General features: G+C 46.4%; 1 long non-coding RNA gene across 2 annotated transcripts; it reads left to right on the plus strand.

Annotated features, from left to right (window-relative positions):
- Positions 1 to 10754: 10754 nt before the first annotated feature.
- Positions 10755 to 19608, plus strand: LOC138919464 (uncharacterized). 2 transcript variants are annotated; one of them, XR_011429665.1, is made up of 4 exons: positions 10755 to 10884; positions 13252 to 13375; positions 15542 to 16870; positions 19107 to 19608. It is a non-coding gene; the product is annotated as an uncharacterized lncRNA (long non-coding RNA). The 2 variants fall into 2 exon arrangements; XR_011429664.1 differs by lacking the exon at positions 19107 to 19608 and adding an exon at positions 17653 to 19062.
- Positions 19609 to 20270: the final 662 nt, after the last annotated feature.

Raw genomic sequence — 20270 nt, forward strand, 5'->3', positions numbered from 1 at the left:
CTTCGTGTGATTATGTTTTGTGAGTATTTCAGCTCTTAATTCATTTTCCTCTGTTGCTCTATTTCTCTGTCACTGGCTAACCTCTCCTTTGTCCTTACCATCCTCGTAGTCCTACCATTTAGGGAGATCCTGATTTCCATAGACCACTTGGTCCCACTCAGCTGCTCCCATTTCCAGGATCCTGACCCCAGTGCACCTTCGTCTCTTCTTCCTCAGTGCAATGCCTCATTTGGAACTCAGGCTCCCAGGTTGTCTGCAAGGGCCTGAGCCATCTTAAGGCATTCCATATTTAGGGAGCTCTGACTGTTGACTAAAGGGCTGGACAGACTGCTGATGCCACTGATGCTATTTTTTAAAAAGTTTGGGTGGAAGGAGCTTCAGATCCTCCAAGCCCACTCAGAGTTGGTCTTTTCCAAACCTCTAGATTTTTCTTCTGTAAAATTCTAATAAGGGAAATTGTACAAACCTGAACTAACCAAGTCAAAGGTGCTAATAAAAGGACACTGGCAGATATCACACAAGTATGCTCTGTAGGGAAACCTTCAAGGTTTTCTTGAGAATCAGTGAACAACAAAAATTGTTTTGTTTGACATCCCTAGAGAACTACTCAAGGACAGAATTTCAGACTGACCTCTTTCCTAGGTGCCAGCCAGTCCTTCTACCCTAAAAGCATCCAAACTAAATTCACTATTCCGAGGACGTAGTTTTCTTTCCTCCCCTTCTCTTATGAATCCTGTGTTGCACTTACTTATTGCTGCATAAAAATCGTTCCATAACGTTGTGGCTTAAAACAACAATGATTTCTTATTTCCCCTGATTTTGTAGGCTGGGCTGTCGGAGTGCTTGGCTGGGTGGTTCTGTTCCATATGCATCAGCTGGAGTCCTTCAGCTGCATTCAGCTGGTGGCTGGTCCCTGGTCTGGAAGACCCAAGAAGCTTCATTTGCATGTCTGGTACCTCATTGCTTCTCCATGTGGCCTTGCTATGTAGCTGGCTTTGACGTCATCACAGAATGGCTGTCTCGGGGTGGTTGGACTTCTTACATGGCTCCTGGCTTCCACAGAGAGCATTCCAAGGGAACAAGCTCCAAGGTGCAAGTTCTTATCTAGCCTCTGTTCTTGTCACACTTGCTAATGTCCCCGTGACCAAAGCAAGTCATATGACCAAGCCCAGATTCAATGTGGAAAGGGCTACATCAGGGTGTGAATACTGGGAGGGTCGTTGGTTGCCTGGGGACCACCAATGTAGCAATCTACAGCATCCTTGTTTTGCCTTCACCCCTGACTCAGTCTTTCCACTGATTACTTCGCACGTCAGTATTCTCACGGAAAATACTAAACAATGTGCACATAACTAAATGTTTCTGAGTTCTTTGTCAGTTTATTTCTGTAGATAGTGCCTACCTGGGTCAACTGTAGCAGCCAACAGAAATATGTACTCTTGGGGCCGGCCCAGGGGCTCAGCGGTTAAGTGTGCACATTGGACTTCGGTGGCCCGAGGTTCACTGGTTCGGATCCCAGGTGCGGACATGGCACTACTTGGCAAGCCATGCTGTGCAGGTGTCCCACATATAAAGTGGAGGAAGATGGGCATAGATGTTAGCTCAGGGCCAGTCTTCCTCAGCAAAAAGAAGAGGATTGGCAGCAGATGTTAGCTCAGGGCTAATCTTCCTCAAAAAAAAAAGAAAACAAAAGAAAAAAAGAATACATACCGTGAAAGTGGACCCTTTGTGTCCTCACTCTCCTTCCTTGGTTCCCCCCATGAGTCTCATTTCTGAGCTCCTTGGTTCTTACACACTAAATCTGATTTTTGGCCAAGTTTGTTTGGAGTGTGATTATGATTGCACATGACTGTCCACATCCACAGTGGGATTCCTTTAACTGGAGATCAGAGCCCTCTTCCTCCTTCCAAAACCGTCCTTTTTCATATTTACTTACTGTGACATGGTAATTGTCAACATATTCAAAAATGGATTTCCTATATCAGAGGAAATCAAATCCTAGTGTGTAATAGTCAGCTTTCTTTAATGTTTATAAATGATTTGCTAATTCAAAATTTGTGCCTTTTTAGGACCCTTGAAATAAAATTAATAGAGGAGAGAGACCAAACAGGTCATTCCTACTGAATAAAGAAAATGAGGTCTTCCAAAAGCAATAGAAATCAAGACTTAATCATTTCTGAATCTTATCATTCCTAGACGTTAGGTTTAGCATTTTTTAAACTGGTAAAAATGAGTATCATTGTCACGAGGAGAAAGAAGGATTGAGAGACTGTCCTCAATTCAGAAGGAAATTTGAAAATTACTTAGATTCTCAACAAAGAGAATAATAAAAAATAATTCTAGCTTTATCTATGTCACATAGTTACTGTAACTATCAAATGAGATAATACATATGGGGGTACCTTGAAAATTGGGTATTATAGGGCATTTTAATAGAGTGTAAGTAGTAATCAAAATTATGCTTTGGGAATAATAATAAGTATCAAAACATATTAGAAAAGACATTTCGTGGACATCAAGGAACCTGAGTTATTGTCACCACAATATGTATTAGTAAAATGAGACAGTTTGACTATGTTCTTTTCCTAAAGTTTCTTCCAACTGGAAACTAACAAATGAAGTTATCCAATTTTTCCAGTAGATGTTAAAAAGCCGGGTTTCTTTCAGACTTTTTCATGCATTCATTCAATAGATATTTTCTGAGGGCCTCCTCTGTGGCAGGACATTCCTCAGGACTTAGGATATACATCAGTGAACAAGAGTTAGGGGTAAGACAAGCAAAAAGTAATGTTTGACAATAAATTATATATCATAAAAGGATGTGTGCAATACAAGAAGTCAGGAGGGTAAGGAAGCTGTGGGGTACAGGGTCCAGTTTTAATTAGAGCAGCCTAGGGAAGCAGCCCTGAGAAGGTGACCACAGCAGACTCTGCAGATGCTTCTTCCGTTCTCAGACAACCCCAGAGAAGGTCACTTCCTGCACATACTTCCCATACATGACAAGAACTTCTGTCTCTCTACCCAAGGGTATTATGTGGAAGCAGGAGCCATGCAGGGTAAGCCAAAACTGCCAGGGAGTGATGCCCCCGGGAGCAACCCCAAACAGTGAGGGATGAGAGTTGGTGGATAAATATTCTACATAGCGTCTCAGGGTCTCCAGCAGGTGGCTTGAGCCCTGGTGGCATCAGTGCTTAGATGTGCCCTTCATACACTTTCCTCCCTCCCCCGTTTCACACCCTACTTCCTCGCCTTAATCCCTGGGATGATCTTCCAGGTAAACTACTTGCACCAAAGTCTGTGTCTCTGGGTTTGCTTTGGAAGAATCAAACTAAGTGTGACATTTGAAAAAAACGACTTGAAGGAGCTAAGGGACCTATCCATGCAGGTGACTGGGGCGAAGCTTCCGGGTAGAGGGGACAGCTAGGGCACAGGTCCTGAAGTGGGAGTCTGCCAGGACGTTCAAGGATCAGAAAGGAGGCCAATGTGAGTGGAACGGAGTGAGCAAGGTGGAGAGTAGTAAATGTCCCCAGAGAGAGAATGGGAGGCCGAGGATCTTTAGGCCATCATCAGGAAATTGACTTGTTCATTGAGAGGCTGCTGGAAATTTTTAGCCAGGAATGACATGACCTGGCCTAAAATTTTATAAGGATCACTCTGTTCTTTTAACAGTAGACTAGAAAAGCAAGACTGGCAGAAGGGCAAACAGGAGGCTGTTGCAGTGGCCTGTTCAGTCCACACTGTGAACCACATGTGTAATTTGAAATTTTCTATTTGCCACATTTTAAAAAGTAAAAAGTAGTAGGTAAAATTAATAGTATTTTTATTTAACCAATACATGCAAAAATTATAATTTTAGCATGTAATCAATATAAAAGACTATTGATGAGATATTTTATATTCTTTTTATTGTGCTTAACCTTTTTGAAATTATTGTTTTGAGCCTCCAAGGGTTAGAAATTCTCTAATATTATGTCCTACCACGGGAAGTCTTTCCTCCAGATCTGGAGATTCCAGAATTTGCTGAACACATCAGAATTGCTTATACCTCAAACTCCAGATGAAGGGCAGAGTGAGCACAGAGACAGAGGTGGGGGTAGGACCCCAACTCAGCTTCCTCTCCCAGCTTTCTTCCACACAGTAGGCCCTTCACCCTCCCCAATCTCCAGGACTTCACAAGCCCCAGGCACAAGTCAAGAGCAGTCAGGAGATAGCAAACCCAGAAGGGAAGTCCTTCCTGCAGTCTAGCCAGCCCCATTCCTGCTGTAGCCTCAGTGCTTCCCCAGTTGAGCCCCAGGTCTATGCAGAGGGTGATCCTAGGACACTCTTCCTCCCTATAAGGCAGGGCTCACTCTTTCACCCCCTTCAGGACTTAGCTAGAAAGTCACCTCTCAGGAATGCCTCCCCCGAGGATAATATTTAAAATTGCAACCTGCTTCCTTCATCTTCTCTATTTTGTTCTTTTTCTCTAAATCACTCTTTCCTTACTGACACCCCAATAATTGACTTCAGTTACTATATTTACCTGCCCTATCTTCCACCTGAACGTAAGCTCCATGAGGGCGGGGATTTTTCCTGTTTTAGTTTGATGCATCCCAAGTACCTAGAATAGTGGCTGATGTGTAGTAGGTGCTAAATAAATAATGAAAATAAATCAAGAAATCAGAACTCCTTAAAGTTGAGTCTGGGGCAAGAGGGGTAGGCATTTTCCTCAGTACGTGATTTTGAAATCCTTTTGGGGTAGGGAGAAGCAAGGTTGCTCAGCTTTCCCCTCCGGAGCCTCGCAGAGAGCCCAGCAGCTTCCTCACCACTCCGGACGCAGCCACATGCGCATGACCCCCAGATGAAGTCCCACCACCAGCTGTCTCGCCAGCCTCTGGGGGGTTCTAAGATCCGGGGGTTCTCAGATAAAGGAGTAATAGCCACAGCGCCAGAAGGCCCTATGGCTCGGGGGCAGCCTGTGGGGCCCTGGGGAGTCCCCCCTGGGGGAGGCCCGCGACCCCCGAACTCCTGGGTCTTCGGCAGGGACAGAAAACACATTTGGGTCCAGGACTGCAGGACCTCTAACTTCAGAAATTGGAGGTGGCAGGGAGACAAGCCTGAGGGGGTCAAGACAGCAGATCTGCGTCTGCTTAGGTCCACGAAGAGAAAGGAAAGAGGCGGATACCGGACTCTCCTGGCTAGGGAGGGGATGCCTTTCAGGCTCCAAGAGATTAGGTGGTCTGACGCCAATGGGGGCAGGGTTCATCCTTGGTGTCCGGGGAAATGATGGTTGGATGCCTGGGTCCTGGAGGTCTGGGGAGCCGCGGAGGGACCTCCCTCAGGGTCCGCGGGCCGGGAGGATGTTAGAAGAACGCTTCACTCAGTGTCATCGTGGATCTCCTTGTAATAGAATACGGTCTCCAGGCCCTACGCCACGTCCTGCCCTTGGCCCTGCCATACTAGGGTTGGCCAAACACCCGGTTGATTCCTGGAGGCATCTTCATCCCTGGAAGCATCAGCCAAACACGTGTCAGGGACTCGGGAGTCCAGGTCTCATTCCAGGAGCCTGAGGGGTTGTGGGGGTCCACCACCGACCTGGGAACCAGCTATTATGGCCTGTAGACCACGCTCTGCCCTGAGGGCAGAATCCACTGTCATTCAACTGGGAGGAAACATCTGTGGCAGTGTGGAATTTGGGAAACACTTCGCACTTCGAACCTAACACGGGATAGGGGCTTTTCCATGCGTACAGAACTCGGTGCACCTGCTGGGAGCCCAGGAAGACCTTGGAGGGGTCCTGACTACGCCGGCGAAAGGGGAGCCCGAGTCTTCCGTCCTCAGCCGTGTGACCACACGGGGGCGCCCCCGCGCTGCTCTCGGATTCTAACTGATGACACCTGAGTCTACCAGGGAGCGGTGGCTGACCTGGAGGCTGGGCATCAATGTGAGGAAGAAGAAGCAGCCTTCTGAGCAGCCCAGGACTCTGCAAGGCTCTGGCTCGTCGGTGGGGCAGGGACTGGAGGAGAGGAGACCTCTGGATGCCTGCTCTGTCTCTGAGGTTTCCATCTCTTCTGTCCACAACTCTTTTCTGTAGCCCTGAGATGGCAACACCCACGTAAATGGAAAAGTAGGTAATATTTTCTTCTACTCCCCATTCTTTTCCTGAGGGCTATTTTTTTAACTTTTTATTTTAGAATAGTTTTAGATTTACAGAAAAGGGGCAAAGATAGTACAGAGTTACCATATATCCCACAGTTTCCTCTACTGTCAACATCTGACATTACTATAGTACATTTATCATACCTAATGAAGCAACACTGACATTATTATTAACTGAACTGCATACTTTATTTGGATTTCATTGGTTTTTCCCTGATGTCCTTTTTCTGTACCAGGACCCACATTACATTTGGTCCCCTTCATGTCCCCTTAGGCTCCACTGACTGTGACAGTTTCTTGACTTTCCTTGTTTTTGATGACCTTGACATTTTTTAGGAGTACTGGTCAGATATACTATAGAATGTCCTTTGAATTGGCTTTATACATTTTGATCATGATTAGACAGGGATTATGAGTTTGGGGACAAGACAAAGTGCCATTCTCAACACAACGTATCAAAGGTATATAATGTCAACTTGATTTATCATTGTTGATGTTGACCTTGAGCACCTGGTGTCCTAGTTTTCTGTCACTGCTGAAACAAATTACCACAAGTTTCATGACTTAAACAACAGAAAATCATTCTCTCACAGTGCTGGGGGCTTGAATTCTGAAACCAAGGTGTTGGCAGCCCTGTCCTCTCTCTGGATGCTCTCGGGAGAATCCATCCCTTGCCTCTTCTAGCTTCTGGCAGCTGCACAGCATTCCTTGGCTTGAGGCCACATTACTCCAGTCTCAGCCTCCTTCTTCGTATCACTGTCTCTTATGTCTGTCTCTATTATAAGGATATTCATCATTGGATAAAGGCCCACCTGAATAGTCTGGGATGATCTCCTCATCTCAAGATCTTTAACTTAATAAAATCTGCAAAAACTCTGTTTCCAAATAATTTAACATTCACAGGTTCTGGGGATTGGGACATGGACATTTCTTTGAGGGGTCACCGTTCATCTCACTATACCAGGCAAGTGTTTCCCGCATTTCCCCCACTATAAAGCTACTTTTCACTGCCCCCTCCATATTCTGCTGAAGGAAGACACTGTGGGCAGGAAGTTTTTGCTCCACCTTCTTGAGGGCAGAGTATCTACATAAATTATTTGGATTCTTCTATATGGGAGACATCTATTCTTCTCATTCAGTCATTTATTTGTATCAATATGCACTCATGAGTATTTATTTTATACTTTGGCCTATAATCTAGTATTACCTCATTTTGTGTAAAATTGTTCATTTTGTCCCTTGGGACTTCTTTCAGTTGTCTCCTGAGTCCCTTTGACATATCCCCATGCTTTTATTTTTTGAGGACTTTCTTTCTTTCTGGCGCTTACTAAATGCTCTAGACTTATCATGTATATTCCCTGATCCAGCCCCAGAACCAGACGTTTCTCCAAGGAACCTAGATTCCTTTCATTAGAGAATAATATTAGAAACCAAGTTCTGGGCACTGTGTTGCTTGTTGCTATTCAAGTATCATTGCTTCAGCCTTTCTCAGTGGGTAAAACTGGTAAATATGTGTGGATATAATAATCCATGTATACACACATCTAAAATTTTTACTATATGTGTATATGAGGCATGCATATACAGGGATATATTAAATTAAACATAATTCCAACTGAGGCCTCCAGCTCTAAGTCAGCACTGTGGGGTTCACTCTAGCTTTTCCACCCTTGCTTGTCTGTAACCTCCCATATCAACAGTAAGAAACTTGGCTCCCACAGTCCACCATCCTTTTTCTTATTGTCAATCCCAATATACATGTACAACTCTTTCAGAATTTTTAACCTGTCCCCTGGAGGAAAACAACTTTACCAACTAGAAAACAGTGCTTGTGTACAGTTCCTTTTGTCTTTAGTCTTATTGTTTCCACTTATTCCCAAAGTTACTTAGGCATTGTCTCTTTCCCCACCACCTTCAGTGAGGTGAGGTCAGACATTTGTAATACAGTTGGATGCTTTTATCACAGTCTGTATTCCACCCTGGGATCCCCCACCCTCCTGGTTGACCTTTTTAAATTTGCATACATTAAGATCCACTCTTCATGCTATAACGTCCTATGGTTTTGATACATGGATAGTTTTCCATCTGTCCCTACAGTACCATGCAGGATAGCTCACAGCCCTAAAATTCCCCATGCTATACCTAGTCAACCCTCTCCCCTTCCATAACCCCTGGCCATCACTGATCATTTTTTCCATCTCCATAGTTTTGCTTCTTCGAGAACATCACATAAATGGAATCATACAACATGTAGCCTTCTCAGACTGGCTTCTTTCGCCTAGCAATATGCACTTAACATTCATCCATGTTGTCACATGGATTAATAGTTCACCCCTTTTGTTCTCTTAATAGTTTTCTGCTTAATGGTGTGGATATAGGCCACCATTTGTCTGCTCATCTATTGAAGGACATCTTGGTTGCTTCTAGTTTTGGGTGATGATAAATAAGGAAGTCATGAAAAGACAAATATTCTATGATTCCACTTATATAGGTACTTAGACTAGTCAAAGGACATAGAACATAGAATGGTATGGGCCTGGCCCAGTGGCGCAGCGGTTAAGTTCACAAATTCCACTTCAGCGGCCCAGGGTTCGCCGGTTCGGATCCTGGGTGCAGACATGGCACTGCTTGACAAGCCATACTGTGGTAGGCGTCCCACATATAAAGTAGAAGAAGATGGGCATGGGTGTTAGCTCAGGGCCAGTCTTCCTCAGCCAAAAAAGAGGAGGATTGGCAGCAGATGTTAGCTCAGGGCTAATAGTCCTAAAAGAAAAAACACAAAAAAAAGAACATAGAATAGTAGTTGCCAGGGACTGGGGATGGGGGTGAATGAGGAGCTATTGCCTAATGGGTAAAGAGTTTCAGTTTTACAGGATGAAAAGAGAAATGAAAATGGATGGCAGTGATAGTTGCATAACATTATGAATGTATTTAATACTAGTAAACTGTTCATTTATAATGATTAAGATGGTAAATTTTATGTTGCATATTTTACCACAATAAAAAAATTTGGAAGAAAAAATTTAACTTAGAGTAAGATGACCAAGCAATTCCACTCCTAGGTGTACACCTGAGAGATTGAGCACGTGTGTTCAAACGAGAACTTGTGCACAAATGTTCATAGCATCATTATTCCTAATGCCGAAAGGTGAAAATAACCCAGCTGTCCATCAACTGATTTGTTCATAAATAAAATAGGGTAAATCAATGTAATGGAATATTATTTGGCAAAATAAAGAAATGAAGTCCTGACATATGCTGCAACATGGATGAACCTTGAAGACACTATGCTAAGTGAGAGAAGCCAGCTGGAAAAGACCATACATTGCGTGATTCCATTTATATGAACTATCAAAAACAGGCAAATCCATAGAGACAGAAAGTAGACTAATAGTTACCTAGGGCTAGGAGATTTGGAGATAAATAGGAGGGAGGAGCAACTGTTAATAGGCACAGAGTTTCTTTTGGGATGATGAAATGTTCTAAATTTGATAGCGATGATGGTTGCAAAACTCTGTAAAGATACTAAAAATCATTGCATTGTACACTTTAGATAGATGAATTGCATGGTATATGAATTACATCTCAATAAACCTATTATAAAAACACATATCTGTAAAGACAATGCATTGGAACTAGTTAGGGAATTTTTCATTATTTGTAACATAGATAAAAACACACTTTGGTTAATATTCGTACACACTACTTGTTAAACTTTGTGAATAAGTTATTTCCTAAAGGACTGTCCATAGTGATTGGTCTCTGATCCATGGATCTAAGAACAATCATGATTTACTTCAATCCCAAAGTCAGGCAAATGTTATTCTTTGACGAAGTGAACTCAGTTACATTATGTTGTGCTTTGTGAAGCCAACTAAAAGGTACTTTGACATATGAGAAGTGGCCACAATCCTTCTCACGGAAATTACCTGGGGCTCCTGGTTCTTCAGGGGATATGATTATCAAAACAGAAATTAACAAACAACAATAAAAACAGTCTTACGTGAACCGCTATCCAATGCCTTCAGCCATTAGTGGTACCCAGGATTAAAGAAGAAGCCTTCATCCCACCACCTTCCGTTTTCCAACGGTGCTTCCTGTCTGTCCTCAGGCTCTGTGGGGGAAAGAGTCTTTCTAGAAGCACAATGCACAGGGGAATACCAAAGACTTTGACGAGAAGGCTCAGTTAAAAGCTTCTCTGAGTCCTTTGTCGGTCCAGCATAGGGTAAGGGATTCTAGAAAAGAAAGAAGAAAAGTGGGCTGAGAGACAAGCTGGTGTCACTCTCTCTTCTAGGAACTATGGAGACAGCCGGCAGGAGTGCCCCGTGTGGCAGAGGAGAGGGCTCATGGAAAGGTCGAAACGTCTCCAGTTTGAGATCTCAGCATCTCCAGCATTGAGAGCGATGTCTGGGAGGCAGAAGATGACTAAGATGGTGGAGTGGGGTGAAACAGTGGGAGGGAGCACCAGAGAATGCCCCTCTACACAGGGCCTTTTCAGAAGTTTCTCTTTTTGTTTTCCAACAACCCCTTTTCAGGTTATTCTGCCTGGACACCTATGATGCTTGTCAATTTCTGTTTCCGTTGGGTATGCTTTCTAGAGAAGCTAATTAGAGGAAGTTTACTTTCACAGAGGAGCCAGAGGGTACCCAGAGTTCTCCCTCAACTCCAAGAGGTCCAGAGGCACCAGATCACCTGGGCCCAAAACCTCCACCTGCTCCTCTGATGCTGGTCCTGACAGAGACCCAGGTGAGTGAGTGTGGGAAGGGGAGTGAAACTGCCTTTGGAGAGGGAGGAAGACAAGAATGTCCCTGAGCTAACATCTGTGCCAATCTTCCTCTATTTTGTATATAGCATCCAGCCACAGCACGGCTGGATGAGCGATGTGTAGGTCCAGCTGGAGGAATGATATGTAGGTCCAGCTTGAGGAGTGGTGTGTAGGTCCGTGCTGGGATAACTGGACACCCCAGGCCTGGGAAGCGGAGGGCGCAAACTTAACAGTTATGCCACCTGGCTACGCCCTGGTCTCAACTTCCCCCTTGTTCAGTTTCCTTCTTTTCACTTTGACTACCCCACCCTCAGCACAGTCGACATACACACATTGAGGAACCTGCATTGGGACAAAGCCTGCAGGAGGGTCGGGCTGAGTCATTGTCACCCTTTCTACCCCAAAAGCCCCACTTCTTGAGGGGTTTCCATAGCGCCCTTAAGGGCCAGGACTCGCAGACCCGGATACTTCAAAGGCAACTGCCTGGACAACGGGCCATCTGTCTCCATGGCCGGGACCCACTGGGACCCCACTGGCCCCTCAGACCTGAGGGGAGAACACACTAGTGTTTGTACCTCCCTACAGTGCCGAGTACCTGACAGCTGCTCTGGCTCATTACTGTCTTGGAGCCAGGATCCCGCGGTGCGGGGGTCCAGGGTCTCACACCTCCTGCCTGAGTTCAGCGCGGTGGGTGCCCGGGGATCTGGAATCTGGAATCTGGAATCTGGAGCCTGTGCACGGATGTGAGCTGCCTGCCTACCTCTGAGCAGATTCCAGAACAGGGACCCTCGCTCTGGAGCAGAGGCGGGACCCGAGAGTGGAAGCCAACCTGGTTGGCAGTGAGCTTCCAGACCTACCTGGAGAGCACGTGCCTGGAATCACTCCATAGATCTCTGGAGAACTGGAAGGAGATGCCGCTTCCTGCAGACACCAGGGGCAGCCTCCCTGGACCTCCTCTGAGGCTGGGGATGTGTCCTCAGCACTGTCCCTAAGGACGGGGGAGAGCAAGGCATCGATCAGAAAACCCTCCCCGCAGCTTAAGGGGTTCCGATGGGGAGGTGAAATTTTTCCGGAACTCTAAATGCTTTACCTTGGCCCAGCGCTTTCTGGGACGTTTAGGGGCCACGAGGCTTGAGGGAGAGAAGGTAGGAAAAAAGACTGAGACATAATGGAAGGGCAGTTTCCCTTTGAATTTGACCTTGAAGACCAAGCTCTGTCTGGGTTTCTTTCTCTCAGATTTTACCCTAAACCTCTTTCCAAGGCCTGCTGCTCCATGTGCCCCTTCCTTTACCTGTGATGGACCAGAGCTCTCTTCCTGTCACGGATGCTTCTGTGACCTCCTCTTCTGTGTGTCTCTCCTGCAGCCTAGAACCTGCTCTAAAAGAGCATTTCCTCCAAGGCTGCTGTGAAGGAAGCCCGTGTTTGACTTTCTACTTTCCCTCCCAATTCTCCTGTCTATTCCCAAAGTGGTTACATATGCCTCTGTTTAGTGAATCGTGGGAAGAAAATCAATAGAAATTTTGCAAGTCTAACTGTTCAGAAACACCACAAATTATCTCAGCTTTTTTAGCTGAAAATAAATTCTCTAACTTTGTTCATCTTTTTAAAAATTGCTTTCGTTATTGTAGGTTTTTTATGTTTTCATATAAGTTTTTTCAATCCACTCATCAATTTCTACCAAAAGCCTCCTAGAATTTTGTTTGGAATTTTGTTGAATCTACAGACTAATTTGGGGAGAATCGTCATCTTAACAACGTTGAATCTTGCTATCCAAGAAAAGAGGATCCATTTATTTATCCTTCTTTACTTCCTCTCAGCAGTGTTTCTTGGTTTTCAGTGTCTTAGTTTTCTGAGGTCTGAGACATTGTTTGTAAGATTTATTCTTACGAATTTGATGGTTTCTGGCACTAGTGTACTTGCAGCGATATTTAAATTTCATTTCCAGTTATTTGTTGCTTATATATATTTGGTGGGTATTTTTGTATATTAACCTTGTGTCCTACTAGCTTGTTTTGCTGAAAGATTTTTGTGGCTGAGATCCTGAGTGATGTTTGTCCATAAATTTCTTTCTTTCTTTTTTTCAATTTTGTTGTTTTAAATTTTAATTTATTAAGTTTAAATTTAACAAAATAAATTTATTCGTTCCATCTAACTTGACATAGAGTTGTTCACAGCATTCTCTCACTATCCTTTTAATGTCTGTAGGATCTGTGATAGTAATCCCTTGTTCATCCCTAATACTGTGATTTTTGTTCTCTCTCTCTCTTTGTTTTCCTGGGTTTTTTGGAGGGGGGGGGAAGATTGGCCCTGAGCTGACATCTGTGCCGGTCTTCCTCTATTTTTTGGAGTGTTGGCATGGCCACAGCATAGCTTGATGAGCGATGTGTACGTCCTCGCCCAGGATTCGAACCTCGAACTTCAAACCCCAGAACTAAACGAGAGCGCGAGAACTTAACCACTATGGTGCCACCAGTATGGTCCCTCTCTTTTTTTCTTGGTTAGTCTGCCTAGAAGTTTGTCAAGTTAACAACAAACAAAGTTTTCCCTTTGTTAATTTTCTCTATTGCTGCCCGTTTTCTATTTAGTTGATTTCTACTCTTTGTTATTTCCTTCCTTTAACTTACCTTTTTCTTGCTCTTCTTTGTCTAGTTTCTTTTTTTTTAAGATTTTTATTTTTCCTTTTTTACCCCAAAGCCCCCCAGTACATAGTTGTGTGTTTTTAGTTGCAGGTCCTTCCAGTTGCTGCCTGTGGGATGCCGCCTCAGCATGGCCTGATGAGCGGTGCCATGTAGTCGCCTAGGATTTGAACACAGGAAGCCCTCAGCCCAAAAGCAGAGCGCGGGAACTGAACCACTCGGCCATAGGGCCAGCCCCTCTAGTTTCCTTTTTCTTTCTTTCTTTCTTTTTTTTTTTTTTTTTGAGGAAGACTGACCCTGAGCTAACATCCGTGCCCATCTTCCTATACTTTATATGTGGGACGCCTGCCACAACATGGCTTGACAAGCAGTGCCATGTCTGCACCCCGGATCCTGGCCAGTGAACCCCTAGCCGCGGGAGCGGGAATGTATGAACTTAACCGCTGAGCCACCAGGCCGGCCCCCCCCCCAGTTTCTTAAGTTGCAACTTATGTCACTGATTTCAGATCTTACTTTTCTAATCCAAACAGTTAAATCTTTAAATTTCCCTCAAAGCACTCCTTTAGCTGCATTCCACAAATTTTCATATATTTTTATTGTTATTATTCAGTTCTAAATATTTTTGGGCTTCTCTTGTGATTTTGTCTTTGACCCATAAATTATACAGAAGTGCGTTAATTTCCAGATATTTGGGGCTTCCTATACTATATGCAATGAGTGTAACTTCTAATTTAATTACATTATACTCAGAGAATATACTCTGTATGATTGCTATTCTTTTAAATTTATTAAGATGTGTCTTCTAGGACAGTACATTGCCCATCTACCTCATGCCCTTGAAAAGGTTTATTCTTCAATTGCTGGATGTCATGGTCTACAAAGGACAATTAGATCAAGATGGTTGACAGCTCTTTTCCAGATTCTCTCTTCACTGATAGTTTGTTTTGTTCTATCAATTGCTGAGAGATGGGTTCTAAATCTGTTTTGCTTGTGGAATTGGAGGAGCAGGGTTTTTTTGTTTTGTTTTCGTTTTGATTCCTCTCTCACCGACGCGTGTGCGCAGCTTTGCCAGAGAGGAATCTCAGCCGCTTGTTTCTGGGAGGACCGAGCCCAAGAGGCTGTCAGCTTCCCCAGATGGACGCGGGGCCAGCAAGGCGGCCCCTGGGCCCGGGAAGCTGAGGGCTGACCTTGTCTTTGAACAGAATTGTAAAGAAAAAGACACGTTCCCTGGCCTTGGCCCTACAGAGACGTGTCAACGTGTCCCAGGGAATCAGTCGCCCAAGGACGACAACGGGAGTCCTGGCTTTCGTGTAGCTCCTCCCTCAGGGCCTGGGGTCCCCTCTGCTTTCCAGATAACGACCCCCAGCCGACGATGCCCGCCCCGAGGCTGATCAAGGGACCCCAAGACAACCCTCTGCTGGGGCCAAAGTGCCCGCAGGAGGTGACTCATTTGGGACCGGCGAGGCGAGGCGCGCGCACTGTGCTGCCAGTCCCCCCAAGCCGGCCCGGGGCAGACAGCCTTCCCGGAGCAGCACCGGGACAGCAAAGCCCTATTTGGGAGCTCACTGAGGCCGCGGATTCCGCTACGGAACTACCGCGCCAGGCGGGAGGCAGAGACTGGTGACAAGCAGATATGGGAACCTCAGACCCTGGTGTGAAAGGGCGACAAGTGACTTAGTGACTCGAGGCCTTAGGAGCCAAGAACGGAGCTAAGGAAGTGGCTGCCCAGGCCAACTAGGATGAAAAGGAGGGATGGGGGCCGGGTACAGGGCAACTAGAAACTGATAGAAGAGGGTGGGGGCCGCCAGGCTGGAAACGTGGTGCGGGTGCATTTTAGCCGGTTTCTGACAACGTGGCAGAGGAGTCCCGGCAGCGGGCGCGGGACCGGGGCGCCAGGGTGGTACCCGCCACCTTTGGGCTCCGGAAGTGAGTCGCAGGCCCGGCGCTTGCAAGTCGCCGGCCTCCTCCCCGCCATGTTCATCTTTTCCCCTCTTTCTTCCAGTTCTGCCCGCTTTTCCTCCCTCTCTTGCCCCTCGGACTGCAAGCCGAATCAACCGTCCTTCCTCGCTGGCAATTGGGGTAGAGATGGCAATGAGGGCGGCGTCAGCCTTTCCAACTGGGGTTTATGGAGACATCCCCGGTCGTGCTATCAGGGCTTTAACGTTTGCATCGCGCTCCCTGGTTACAGAGCACTTTCCCGAGAGCTTTCCTCGCCGCAGCTACGAGGGAGGGTCTGATCATCGCGCGCCCCGGGAAGGAAAGTGAGGCCTGACCGAGGAGGCCGGCCCCAGGACACCCAATCCTTCCGCAGGACCAGAATCCAGGCTTCTCAGAGATGGCGCGGGTCTTCCAAGGGCCAGAAGACATTATATTGCCAGCCCAGGACATTATGATTCCCAGCCTGCTTACGGGATCGCGCGGCCTGCTTACGACAAATCAGGACAGGAATGGCGTTTACTCTCCCCTGTGCCTGCCCAGGGTGGGGTCTCCTGGGCCTGGCAGCTTGCTCCAATGACTGGGCTTTCCCAGCCAGAGGCGACCTCACCTCCAGAATCTGTCCCTGAAAGTGAGGAAGAAAATCAGTATGCATGACCTCAGAAGTTTACCACCGCAAACCACGGATAGGACAAAGGACTGGTATCTTGACCACCTAAAGAAAACTACCATCCATCAGTTTAAAAAAATCAAACAATACGGTAGGAAAATGGACAAAAGACACGAACAGACATTTCATGAAAGGAGATATGTGGATGGCAAATAAAGACAGGAAAAGACGTTCAGCATCACTGGCCGTTAGGGAGATGCAATTTAAAACCAAAATCAGAATGGATAAAGTAAGAAACAGCAATAACACCAAACACTGGATTCATTCATTGCTGGAGGGAATGTAAACTGGTACACCACTCTGCACAGAGTATGGCTGTTTTTTTTTAACAAAACTAAACATGCAATTCTATGCCCAGAAAAGTCTGGGGCTGATGATGCCTTTGGAGAGATACAATGACAAAGTCAAGGTGGATTTTTTTTTTTTTTTTTTTTTTTTTTTTTACCATCTCCTAATGAGACTAGCTTGTCAGTTAGCTGGTCCCAGGGAGGATGGTGCCTGAACTGAAACTAGCCTCCTGGGTTCTTACCCACCTGCTCTCCTTTAAAACGGGGTCTCTCCTCCTCTTGAAGAATAGAGAACCTCCAGTAGAGGATTCTAGCTCCCTCACCTTGAATTCAGCCACCCACGCCCTGCCACTCTGCTTGCTCAAACACTGCCTAAGAACTCATAACACGTGGAACAGATTGTAGCAGCTGGAACCCAGGAAGAGCACTGTGGGCTGAGGTGGGTGAGTGCAGAGGGGTACAGGGAGTTGTTGGGAACCTGGGGCCACCTCGTGCGGAGGCTGTCCTGCAGTCCCCACCAGGCCAGTCCTGGAGCTGAAAGGGTGTGTCAAGAGGGCAAAGGCTCTGCAGGGCTCACCTGGGCTCTGTTGCAGAACAAGGGAGGGAGATGGGAGGTGAGAGGAAACCCTAGAGTACAGGGTGAATAGGGAATAAGTGTTCCAGTCATTCAAGGCTTTGTCAGTCATGACAGGAGCCCAAAGAGTGGAAGGAAGAAGAGCAGGATGGGAAGGAGAGGGTCAAGGGTTGGGGATGGGGATGGAGAGACAGGGAACAAGGGAGTGAAGAGCTGGGGAGGATGATGGTGCCACTCTGAGAATCAGATGCCTAGTTCCATCTTAGTAGGTTTGTAACCACGTTAGTGTGGGTGTCCCAGCAGGTGGAGGAGTCTTAGCTTGAGACCAGCCAAATCTGGGTTTCCAAAGATATTCCCAGGCCCCTCCACCACCACACCTACTAGGAATCCCCGGGTCCCTTCCCAATGACACTATCTTTCTTCCTCATTTCCCTTCCCCCTTCTTCTCCCTGCCTTTTCTCCTGGCCTTGAGCCCCATTTGCCATGCCTCTCCTCTCTTTCTTACCCTCTGATAGTTCAAGAAAGAACAGAAATGCAGGCAGAAGTCAGATGTTTTCAGAATCTATTTGGTGATCTCTGGGGCTGTGTTTTAGGATGATAACGTTGTCCCAGGCTTCAAAGCATTTCCCCCTACATCTTTTCCTTAGGTATGTGAGAAAGGCCATCAGATCAACCCATTGCCCAAGGAAGGAAATTCAAACCCGGAATCCCGAAGATGCTTGTGCAAGATCACCCATTCCTTCAGATTAACCTCCCCAAACAGAGACTTGCACAGGCTCTAAGAATCAGACTAGACCTCAGGCCTTGGTCTTTGTTAGTCTGCCATTTGCTTAAGAGATGAGGATAGGAAAGATTCAGACTCTTCATGCGTTACAGGGTCATCTGTGATCCTTGGTGGGGATCTTCCTGTGACCCTACTTGTTCCTGCTGGAGGTCACCATGACTCCTGAATCAAACCCTGTAAAATAGGAAGAAAATCAGACATGAAGGCATCTGAAATTTTCCTCTCATGAGCCCTTTTTTGGGAAGTACAGCAATGTGCTCCAGGAAAACAAAGGAGTATACTAAAAAAGAGGAAGACTTGGATCTGGGAAACAAGGGCATCAACCCATGAGAAGGGAAAGGGAGTCACCAGGGAGAAGGGCAGGGAGAGGAGTCTACAGGACAGCTGGCAGTGGGCCCAGACAGGAGCAGGCTGGGCTGGGTGGGTGGGAACGCTGAGGGGAGGCTTCACCAAGAAAGGACCTAGACAACAACCATCATGAGTGTGAAGGGATTGAGAAAAGATTCACTTAACTGGGGGAGCGTTGGGGGATAAATTTATGAAATTAGAAGATCATGGAAAGTAAGAAAATGAAACCATCAGGCAATTTTTAAACCCCTCAAAAACATCAATATGTCCAGAAAGGACAATTAAGGAAGTTTAGCATGTAGCTCAGACCTGAGGAACATTCCCATAAGTGAATAATTGTAACTCTGTCTCCTGGTCCAGTTAAAACAACCATATACCTACACTAGGAGGATGAGATTGCATTTGTTGGGGGGCGGGATAGGAACTGCGGGAGGAAGGGATATTGGAATGTCAAAGATAATGTCTAAAACTGAAACATCAAAAGCACGAATGTATGCTATCAAGAGACATGGAGGTAAAGAACAAAAGGAAAGCTAAAAGGGTTGAAAGTGGTTGTTTACCAGAAAGGGGATAGATGGGAATGGTTGGGTGAAGGGAGGGGAGACATGGTGTTTTGCAACAAGTAAGTTAAAGAGGGGGAAGCAGGCAGGCAGCCTCCCTCAGGTTTTTGAGAAGCCTGTGTGTTCCTGAAGCCCTCTTCCCTGAACCAGCACAGCATTGGCCCTGGGGATGAGGTCCCCAGAACCCAGTGCAAGCAAGGCCACTGGGGCTGCTGTAATGTGGAGGGAGGCAAGAGGAGTCCCCCATCCTTTGACCTGAGCCAGGAGGCATTCTGTAGTCTCCCTCTTGGCTCCTTTCCGGGGTCAATATGACAAATTGCCTCTAAATTCACTCACTTGAATAAAATTCCTCCCCTTACTTCCTATACCCCTCACCACCCCCATTTCATCAGAGTGTTGTTCTGACCAGGCTCGTGGATTCCTTTTTGCCAGCCAGAGAGAGAGGATAGACGGGGAGCTCACCCAGCACAGCCAGAAGGAGGCAGCTCCGAGGACTCCCACAGCGACCAGAGCCCACCACGAGCCAGGCCTGGAGGTGCTCAGTGAGATTCTCAGCTACAAGGGAGATATCTCCTGTGGGTCGAAAGAAAAAATTAGAATTGAAAAGCTATTCCTTATTTCACAGAGAGTGCCAACACAATGGGAAAGCATAGATAAAAGCCAAGAGATTCTCACCACAGAAGATGGAAGAATGCTGGGGCAGGGGAGGACAAGGAAGAAGGTTGTGATCAGGGAGGGGCACTCAGGGGCACTGGCCAGGCTTATAACTCTTGACTAAGAGATGGATACTTTGGGTTTCAGTATAATTACTAAACGAGGGTCACATATATGTTCTAAGGACCTTGGTGTATGTAGATCATATTTTACAATTGAAAATAATGGAACAAGAAAGGAAACTTCAAAAATAAAAACAAGCTGGGGTGTGGTCAGCCCTGAGTCCTGCATTTTCAACCCTACTCAGGCACTGGCCCTGTGACCCCATCCATGCCTGACCCTCCCACCCTGCAGTTTCCTCTCTGTAGTGAGATGCTGAGGTTGCCAGGACAAGAGGTGAAAGATGGGAGGACTGGAGCTGAAGCCCAGTCAGTCACCTGTGCTTACAGATGAGAGAACCCAGCTTAGCCTGAAAGGGCCTCAAAAGGCAAAAAAAGAAAGTTCCCACCCCGGATCAGGTTTTCCTGCCCAAGTGCTGAGGCCTGAGCCCAGTCGGGTTTTAATCATGACCCTCCTTCTTCTAAGCTCTGGGACCCAGACTTTCCCCCTCCTCTCTCCAGGCCCCCAGATGTTCGTACCAGGTTCAGGCTCATCATGGGCACTGCTCCCTCCGACCTGGTGAAATCTGTGGTCCAGCCCCTCCTGACAATCCGGTCCAGCCTCCTGTGGAGAGCGCTCACCGGCCCCTTGCTGAGAGCTGCGACTAAGGGAGGGAGTCGCCTACGTCGTCGGAAGGCTCCTATTAGAAATCCCGCCTGAGTGGTATGATTACCACCTAGTGACACAACAACGTGCAAAAACTCAACCAGTGGAAACCTTCCTTGATTTGAAGCCGCTGTCCTGGTTTCTACGGTTTGCC

This window comes from Equus caballus, chromosome 20 (assembly GCF_041296265.1).
Source record: "Equus caballus isolate H_3958 breed thoroughbred chromosome 20, TB-T2T, whole genome shotgun sequence".
Taxonomy (NCBI): Eukaryota; Metazoa; Chordata; class Mammalia; order Perissodactyla; family Equidae; genus Equus; species Equus caballus.